Source organism: Mustela nigripes, chromosome 9 (genome assembly GCF_022355385.1).
Source record: "Mustela nigripes isolate SB6536 chromosome 9, MUSNIG.SB6536, whole genome shotgun sequence".
NCBI classification, from domain to species: Eukaryota; Metazoa; Chordata; class Mammalia; order Carnivora; family Mustelidae; genus Mustela; species Mustela nigripes.
Genome location: NC_081565.1, coordinates 56,341,421 through 56,351,788, shown reverse-complemented (window position 1 = coordinate 56,351,788; position 10,368 = coordinate 56,341,421). Strand labels below are relative to the sequence as shown.

The 10,368-nt window shown below is 36.7% G+C and overlaps 1 pseudogene; it reads right to left on the bottom strand.

The window, feature by feature from the left end:
• Positions 1–6,087: 6,087 nt before the first annotated feature.
• On the bottom strand, positions 6,088–9,519 carry LOC132024143 (proteasome subunit alpha type-7-like; annotated as a pseudogene).
• Positions 9,520–10,368: the final 849 nt, after the last annotated feature.

The following is a 10,368-nucleotide window of genomic DNA, read 5'->3' as shown; positions in this document are numbered from 1 at the left end:
AGGAACAGAAATAACAAGAGCAGTGGAAACATACTTGCTGAACTCAGGGGAGTTGAGCCAGGAAGCATTTTCTTAAATCACTGAAGTTTAGCAAGTAGTAGGCAAAGAAAATGACAGCTCCTTCAGTTAGAACACTAGTGCTGATCCAGGAGGAGGCCTGTCCAGCATGTTTTACTGCGGAAAGCAGAAATAAGAGATGAGAAACTGACAGAAGAAAGGCAAGGGCAAAAGAAGATAATAAAGAGGTGTAGGAAACACTCTATGCCCATGTTCTTTCTGGGGATGGGACATTAAAACAATGAGAAACATAATCAACATAAAAGCTCAATAATTGTGCAAAATTAAATAGAAAAAACATTTACCTGTACAAATAACACAATCCAGTATTTAGGACTCTGATTTAGTGAAGATAGTTTAGCACTTAGCAGATTCTGACTATTTGGGATATCTGGCTTCATCTGATTATTTTAACAAAGCTAATCAATAATACTTTTTCCTCTGTTTTCTCATTCATAGATAAGGACATAATCTTAGGGAATTTATTTTATTTGCTCAAGATTAAATATCTACTTACTTACCACACTGGAATTAGAATCTTTATCCTCCAACTCAAACCTTATGGAGACTCAAATTTCCACTGGGATAAATTTTCTCAGACCTAAATCCAGTGAGGATTGCAAAAGATAAGAACTAGTTCACTATTCTCTATATTATTAGATACTGATTCTCTGGAACCTTATCTAATTTACACCTTGAGTTTGTGTGGCCAGCTGCACTTCTCAGATGAACAATTACCATGACCGAAGCCCACTTACATGAGTAACTTTCCATGGGAACTTTAGCTTTCAGTTTGGACAGTGATGCCTTCCTGAAATATTCTGTACAAATTGTTTGCTGCTTATTGTCTTGGGCCGTCAGAATAATTTACAACCCATGTGACACTTGTACTCTTTATTCTATTGGTAATTTTTTTATAATTTATCATAGTGTCATTCCTGGAATTTGTCTTGCTTCTACTGAAGAAAAAAAAAACATAAAATGAACAAGTTAATATTACTTTTATTTGAAGTGCAGATAATCAACTTGGTCTAAAACAAAAGGGATTGAATAAACCTACTTTAAGTTGCATGGAATAGAATCTCAGTGATAAAATCAAAGTTGTTTTTGGGAGGACATCATGCCCAAATTTACATTATTGATGATGGGAAACACATGTTCTTGGGAGTCTTAGGTTTTATCAATAGTCTCTCCTATGCTGCAACAGAATTTTAGGGTCCTGTAGGTTGGCAATTAATATAATCATATTGTTGCCTCTGGCTCTGCTATTTTCAGTATCACTCCATCTTGCATTTTCCCAGCACTGTTGGTCAGCATCTCATATCTGGCAGATTTCCAGGTGGTGTAGGACAGTGAGCACTCAGTCTGTATAACAGAAATGAAGTGGTCTTTCTTAACTTGTTTAAAAGCACCATTCCCAGAATTATTCTAGGTCAAGTTACTTATGTAGTAGGTTATTCCTAAAACCAACTGATACATTGTATTTAGAGAGTGATCTACCATTTTCAAAACATATTGATGCTTTTGATCCTCATGGCAACTTTATATAGCTAGGGGAATGAAAGCATTATTCTCAGAATTTTTGCTGAGAAGGAAGTAGAAGTTCCATAAAGTTAATTGGCAAAAAACCATACAATCCCTAAGTGGTAATGTTACGATTTGAATCAGATGGTTTTCTTGCCTCTATACCATAATTTTTCATAGTAATTTTTATAGTAATTTTTGAATGATTTATGTATCTTCTACCTTGCTCCCAGCAGTCTTCAATGAAGATGTAAATACTTGGTGTTTGATTAATCGACCTTTTGTCTGTTAATAACTCCTGACACAGTAGCTACATCAGTGGATTACCAAGCATAGTTTCAATCCCATAACTGAATTTGTACCAATATTTGCTCATTTTTCCTTAGATTATTGTAAATGCTTAATCAAACATCCTGGATGGATTAGTATATTATATATCCTTTGACTCACTTTCAAGTTTTAGAATTGAAATTTGTTAAATTCCTATATACTTTTGGAAATGTAAATATATATTCACTGGATAATTAAAGTTTTAACCAATGCAGAAATTCTTAATTAAAAATGCAATTAATTTTGAGAATAGAAACTATAAACTAAATCATGGTTTCTCCTTTATTTAATATATTAGCAGGCATAAAGTTTTTAGTCAGAAATAAAGAAAGCTTATTAATCTGGTTCCCAATCTGGATTACTTTCCCTTAGTGAAAGATCTAAATTGTAATTTTTCTTTCTAATGAAATTCATTTTTTCAAAATGCATTTTCAATACCCTCTTACATACTATAATTGGAATTAGACTAACAAAGCACTAGAGTTCTGAGGCTGAATAGCCTCAGTGAATAGATAAGAATTAGTTGAAATTAGCTCATCAATTGCTTGTATGTAAATGATTTCTGGAGTGTTTGGACACCTGAAAACAGGTCCTTACATCCTTTTCAATGTTTTTGATATTCTCTGGGCGAGTATTAATTTTCATTCCAACCCCTTCATTATAGATAAGTAAAAGCTAAGGCCATTTTATAACAATTCAGTAAATGCCCTAAATGAATTACTGTGAAGGTGAATTAGTGAAATTCAAATTAATGAAAGTGCTCCATTGTAACTTTCAATGGATATTTAAAGAGCTGGTAAAGATATTTACCAGCTCTAGCTTTACCTCCCCCATCCGGATTTATAGCATTAAGTTTTAGGACTCTGTGGCTTCATTACAAAAGCTTTGAAGATACTATACAAATTGTAAACACACACACACACACACACACACACACACACATACTGCTTGTACAATTAATACCCATGTAACTATGCAAGTGTAATAAATAATTTCCACAGGGGTTTACAAAATTTCAAAAGCTATCTCTAACATTCTGACTGTATAGGTGTAATATGACAATCGGGCCAAGCACAGGCTTTGAATTCAAGTGTTCTTTTTTTTTTAAGATTTTATTTATTTATTTTACAGAGAGATAAAGAGAGGGCACAAGTGGGCAGAACAGCAGGCAGAGGGAGAGGGAGAAGCAGACTCTCTGCTGAGCAGGGAGACTAATGAGGGACTCAATCCCAGGACCCTGGAATCATGACCTGAGCAGAAGGCAGATGCTTAACTGCCTGAGCCAGCCAGGTGAATGTTCTAAGTCCCAAATTATCTTTGAACCTCAGTGCCTTCATCTGGACAATATTAATATATACATACACCCAAGATAATATTAAAAACAATATTTAGGGGCGCCTGGGTGGCTTAGTGGGTTAAAGCCTCTGCCTTTGGCTCAGGTCATGATCTCAGGGTCCTGGGATCAAGCCCCACATCGGGCTCTCTGCTCTGCAGGGAGCCTGCTTTCTTCTCTCTTTGCCTACGTCTCTGCCTACTTGTGATCTCTGTCTGTCAAATAAATAAATAAAATCTTTGAAAAAAATAAAAACAATATTTAAACCTTGACAATTGGCTAAAAATATAACTGTAAAACACTTTGAAAGTGCAAATTGCCACACAACATCATTCTATTGGGGGAATTTAGCTTACTTATGAACCTTAGGATTCAAGAAAGTCATTTAAATAGACCCGTTCTGTTTGAAACCAATTCCTGTGATATACCAGCAACAAACTGGATCTGAAAGAAACCCTGGATTCCTAGTTGGTTTCTTTCCTGGTGGTAGCTAAGTGATATGGAGCCATTATATATGCTCTATGAATGCCAATTTCCTCAACTATAAAATGAGGATAATCATACTAAGCTCACATGGTTAATGATTTTAAATGAAATGAGTTGTGTTTGTCAAACTGCTTTTAATCTCTACATTTTTATACAGGCCAAAGCTATTTTTTTTGTTTTTACTTTGTTTTGGTTAAATAAGATTCCCCAGTGGCTAAGTAACTTGAACTCTCTGTGGAAACCATAGAATTACTCACTGTGGTAAACTTGTCTGTGTTTCTGGTGAAAAGGAAGTTAAAGGAAATTACCTCAGGTTTAAGGTAGTATAAACTCAGTTCAGGTTGACTAAAACTGCAAAGAAAAGCGTGGCTACAAAGACATGGAAGAAAAGAAGTTCAGGATATTAGGACTGACATGTTTGATTACATGATTGAAGTTTCTTGTCACAGGGCTCTGACACTGGTTAACGTCAGACTGTGGGCAAATAACAAAGTGCAGTATGAAAATTGGGCATTCTGTAAAAGAAGTTTAAATATAACACACACACACACCCTTCTTTTTCCTTGTTACTTATTTTTGCTTCATTTTCTATTCTGAAATACAATTACATAAAGAAAATGGCATAAACTTAAATGTAATACTTAGAATTATTAGACCATGAACACCCATGGCAGTGCCTAGGTAGCTCAGTAGGTTACGCCTCTGACTTTTGATTTGGGCTCAGGTCATGATTTCAGGGTTGTGGAATGGAGCCTTCTAATGGGCTCAGAATTGCAACCTGCCTAATATTCTCTCTCGTTCTTTCCCTCTGATCTTCCTGCCGGTCACACTTGCACACTCTCTTCCACTTTAAAAAAATACCCACTTATTTGTGAAGCATAACAAATAGCATGGAGGACATGGGGAGTGAGAGAGGAGAAAGAGTTGGGGGAAATTGGAAGGGGAGGTGAACCATGAGAGACTATGGACTCTGAAAATCAATCTGAGGGGTTTGAAGAGGTGGGGGGGGTGGGAGGTTGGGGGAACAGGTGGTGGGTATTTGAGAGGGCACGGATTGCATGGAGCACTGGGTGTGTGCAAAAATAATGAATACTGTTATGCTGAAAATAAATAAAAAATAAATTTAAAAAAATACCCACGTAAACCATCACCATCACACAAATAAAAAAAAATATATATATATGGCCAGCAACTCAGAAGCCCTATCAGTCAGCCTTCTCCAGAGAAACAAAACAAACAGAATATATATTGAGATAGGATATTCTGTGTGTGTGTCTCTCTCTCTGTCTCTCCTTCACTTTTCTCTCCTATGTATGTGTGTGTGTGTTTGTGTGTGTGTGTGTATGTATAAATGCATATATGTATACATATATTCACAGAGAGAGAGAGAGAAGGATGGAGGTTAAAATTTAAATTTATTTTAGGAATTGACTCATGCAATTGTGGGAGCTGTCAAATTTGAATATCGTGAGACTGAACAATAGGTTGAAAATTCGGTAAGTGTTAATAGTGCAGTCTTCACTCCAAAATACACAGGACAAGCCAAAAGTTTGAAAACTCAGACAGCATTTCTATGTTATTATAGTGCTGAGGCAGAAATCTTCTGTAGGAAGTCTCAATTTTTGTTTTTAAGCCTTCAACTGATTGGTTGAGATCCGCTCACATTATGGAAAGTGAGCTGCTTTACTTAAAGTCACCCGATGGTAAATGTTAAACACCTATCCAAAATACCATCACAGCAACATTTAAAGTAGTCTTTGACTGAACAACTGGGCACCTTAGCTCTAAGTCAAGTTAACACATAAAATTAACCATCACAGGGGCACCTGGGTGGCCCAGTTGGTTAAAGGGCTGCCTGGGATCCAGTCTTCATCAGGCTCCCTTCTCAGTGGGGTGTCTGCTTCTCCCTCTGCCTGCCTCCTGCTCCTGTGTTCTCACTCTCTCTCTCTCAAATAAATAAGTAAAATCTTAAAAAAAAAAGAAAAAAAAAACAACAACTGACCATCACAGACAATGCTCCTTACAAAAAAGCACCTCTTTCCTTTCTCAAAGTAATCACAGTGCTGACATTTCTTCCTCAGTTCAAGAAGTGATTGCTTAGTTTCCTTTGTTTTATAGTTTCACTACCTAAGTATCAACCCCTACACACTATGATTTAGGTGCAACTGTTTTTGAATTGAATACGAATGGAATAGTACAGCATGTTTTCAATATATCTGTTCTTGCTGTTGTTTTAACAAACTCAGAAGTTTATTGCAGGCACTTGGACAGTAGATAAATGGAATGGAAATGCCTACATGTCATTATGAGAATCATCCACGCTGAATTTAAAAAGCACTTCCAGCAAGATTTCATTATCATGATGTTTTCTTTTGCTTCTTTTCATTTTCTTTTTTCTCTTTTTCAATTTCAGCAACATATTTCTCAATTTCTTCAGGATTTAAAATCTTAAGGGGTTGATCTCACCTCATGATAACCAGTTCAATGTTTTTTGCTGCCAGACAGAATCTCTTCTCGGAGGGCCTTGATAACCAGCTCAGGTCATCTATCTCGGGTCTGTGTCTCTATGGATTTGTCAGTGTAATTCTTCTCTGGAAATTCACATCCTGACTTGTCACCCTAGCCTATGACATTGGCCTTCAGGCTTGATGTGTCCCCCAAGGTTCAGTCTGGTGAGTCTGGGGGTGCCATCAAATTTAAAACTTGCAAAAAGTGCAGAGATGTCAAACAGCTTGCATCCATTGTTCTGCATGTAGTGCTACATGCGACTGGTAATGAAGCCACACCACGGTACCTGGGTCCTTCATGGTCAGTCGGTGGTTCTGGCATTCCATAGGCCCTGTTGATGATTATCCCATGCCAGAAGTGATCCCTGCAAATCCCATGCAGACATTGTCATCCAGTGCCTGCTGTATCTGGTTTTTGTTTGTTTTGTTTCGCCAAACATACTTATGGGATCAATAATGTAACCAGTGATAAATTTGATTTTAAATTTATCATCTCACAATGTGCTTTTTGTTTGTTCTGCTTTGTGATTCTTTACTTCCCCTTTCTAGCATTATTTTGGTTTGATTATTTTATTATTCTTCTATTTTTTCCACTTAGTTTGGAATTTACACACTATTTTACTATAAATTGGTCAAAGGTAAAGACTATACCATGCAAGCTTGACTGATCAAATTTGATGTTTTTGGATCTTTTACTCCTTTCCATACACTGATAAACACTATAGTAGAGTTTAACTATTAGATCCAAACTGAAAACTGTCTTTTGCAGAAGCAGATTTTAAGATTATGTATTATATGTTGGTAACATGTTAAATAAGGGTTTCAAGGAGAAACAACAAAGATGGGTAACTAATAGCAAGCAAAAGGAAGGGGAAAAGTCTCACCTGGTAAGTTTAGAGTGTAAGCAATGCCTCAGTGCTGTTTTGTCCTTTGCAAAAGAAATAGGTTTTTATGCTCTAGCGACCAAGAGTTTTTGGCCAAGAATTGCAAGGAATTGAGATTGGAGGCTAACAGAAATGGGGGGACAATTATCTAGGGAAACAGAATGGAGGATCAACGCTATTAATTTTATTCATCCCCTCAATTTAAATGCCTTACACCAGTTAGAATAGCAAAATTTACAAAACAGGAAACAACATGTGTTGGAGAGGAATGCAAGTTGGTGCAGCCTCTTTGGAGAACAGTGTGGAGATTCCTCAAGAAATTAAAAATAGAACTTCCCTATGACCCTGCAATTGCACTCCTGGGTATTTACCCCAAAGATACAGATGTCGTGAAAAGAAAGGCCATCTGTACCCCAATGTTTATAGCAGCAATGGCCACGGTCGCCAAACTGTGGAAAGAACCAAGATGCCCTTCAACGGACAAATGGATAAGGAAGATGTGGTCCATATACACTATGGAGCATTATGCCTCCATCAGAAAGGACGAATACCCAACTTTTGTAGCAACATGGACGGGACTGGCAGAGATGATGCTGAGTGAAATAAGCCGAGCAGAGAGAGTCAATTATCGTATGGTTTCACTTATTTGTGGAGCATAACAAATATCATGGAGGACAAGGGGTGTTAGAGAGGAGAAGGGAGTTGGGGTAAATTGGAAGGGGAGGTGAATCATGAGAGACTATGGACTCTGAAAAACAATCTGAGGGGTTTGAAGTGGCAGGGGGCTAGGAGGTTGGGGTACCAGGTGGTGGGTATTATAGAGGGCATGGATTGCATGGAGCACTGGGTGTGGTGAAAATATAATGAATACTGTTTTTCTGAAAATAAATAAATTAATTTAAAAAATGCTATTTTCCCATTTAGTTTTAATTCTAATCCTTTTTTTTTTAAGATTTTATTTATTTGACAGAGAGTGATCACAAGTAGGCAGAGAGGCAGGCAGAGAGAGAAGGAGGGAAAGCAGGCTCCCTGCTGAGCAGAGAGCCCTATGCAGAGCTCCATCCCAGGACCCTGAGATCATGACCTGAGCCGAAGGCAGCGGCTTAACACACTGAGCCACCCAGGCGCCCAATCTAATCCTTTTAATCCCTTATAATGCATTACCTTTACATCTATGTAGCCAATGTTCATTTAGATTTGCATATACACATTTAGTAGTTTCATGCCTTACCTACTATCCACACTTCCGCTAGAATGGTACATTTTTTAAGATTGATGAATATGCACTCACATACCCCATACTTTACATTTTGTCCTTATGCTTCATTCTTGGTGTTGTACGTTTTGTGGGTTTAGACAAAGCATAAAGATGTGTATCCTCCTTCGTGGTAACATACATATTATTTCAGCCAACCCAAAAAGCCTCTGTGCTGCATAAGCTCATCACTTATGGGAGTCTATTTCTAATTTATCTAAGCTGTTTTATTGATCTATTTATGTGTTCTTTGGCAACAGCACACTGTCATGATTACTGTAGATTTAGGACAAGTCTTAGAATTGGGTAGGGTCTGTCCTCCAACTTTGTTCTTCTTCAATATTGTGTTGGATATTCTGAGTCTTTTGCCTCAGTGGGTCAATATCCACAAATTAACTTGCTGGTATTTTGATGGGGACTGCATTGAATCTATCAATAAGTTGGGAAGAACTAACATCTTGACATTTTGAGACTTCTTATCTCTATATATATTTAGTTTTTTTATTGGATATGTGAGAGTTTTGTAGTTTTCATCATGTAGATTTGTATACATTTTGTTAAATTTTTTTACCTAAGTATTTGAAACAGGGGATGTGCTAATGTCTTTGCCTAAGCAAGGACATCTAGTATGATGTTGAAAAAAGTTGTGATGGGAGGTGTCCTTGCTTTGCCCTTGATCTTAGTGAGAAAGCTTAATTATCATGTTAGCCATATGCTCTTTAGATATTCTTTATCAATTTGAGGAAATTTGCTACTATCCCTACTTCAGTGAGAGTTGTTGCATTATGAATGGGTATTAGGTTTTGTCAAATGCCTTTTCTGTGTTTATTGACATGATTATGTGAATTTTATTTTTCTTTTTTAGCCTGTTGGTGTGATGAATCCACTAATGGATTTTCTTTTTTTTTTTTTTAAGATTTCATTTATTTATTCATGAGCGACAAAGAGAGAGAGAAGCAGAGGCCAAGGGAGAAGACTTCCCACAGAGCAAGGAGCCTGATATAGGACTCAAACCAGGACTCTGGGATCATGACCTGAGCTGGAGGCAGATGCTTAAACATCGGAGCCACTTACACACCCCACTAATGGATTTTCAAATGTTGAATAAGCTTTACATACCTGGTATAAATCCCACTTGGTCATGTTGTATAATTCAACTCACTGATATTTCTTGAAGATTTTTGCATCTATGTTCAGGATAATTGCTCTTTTCTTTTAATATCTTTGGTTTTGGTATTAATATTAGTTTAATACTGGCTTCATAGAATTAGTTAAAATGTATTCTCTCTTCTTTATCCTTTGAAAGAAATAGTAGAAAATTCACATATTTTTGTTTTCTTTTTTTTATAATTTATTATTTATTTATTTTTAGCATAACAGTATTCATTATTTTTGCACCACACCCAGTGCTCCATGCAATCCCTGATAAAATTTACTATTGAATTCATCTGGACATAGTACTTGCTATTTTTGAAGCCTATTAATTATTGAATTAATATCTTTAAGATATAGGCCTATTTCAGTTGTCTATTTCTTGTAGGACTTTTGGCATATTGTATCTTTCGAAGAATTTGTCCATTTTTTTTAGGTTATCTAATTTGTTGGCATAGAGTATTTATGAGTGTAGTATTCCTTTATTATCATTTTAATATCCATGAGATTTGTAGTAATGTCCCTTCTTTCATTTATTTCTTTAAGATTTATTTACTGATTGATTGATTTGATTTGAGAGAGAGAGAGGGCATGTGAGCAGGAGGAGGGGCAGAAGGAAAGGAGAATAGAGAATCTCAAACAGACTCCCTGCTGAGCATGGAACCTGATGCTGAGATCCATCTCAGGACCCTGAAATCAGAACCTGCTCCAAAACCACAGGTCAGATCCTTATACCAATTCGGCCATCCAGGCACCCTTCCAAGACCATTTATAAAGAGACTGTCTTCTTCCTATTGCATATTCTTTTCTGCTTTGTTGCTCCCAACTGCTTTTGGTACT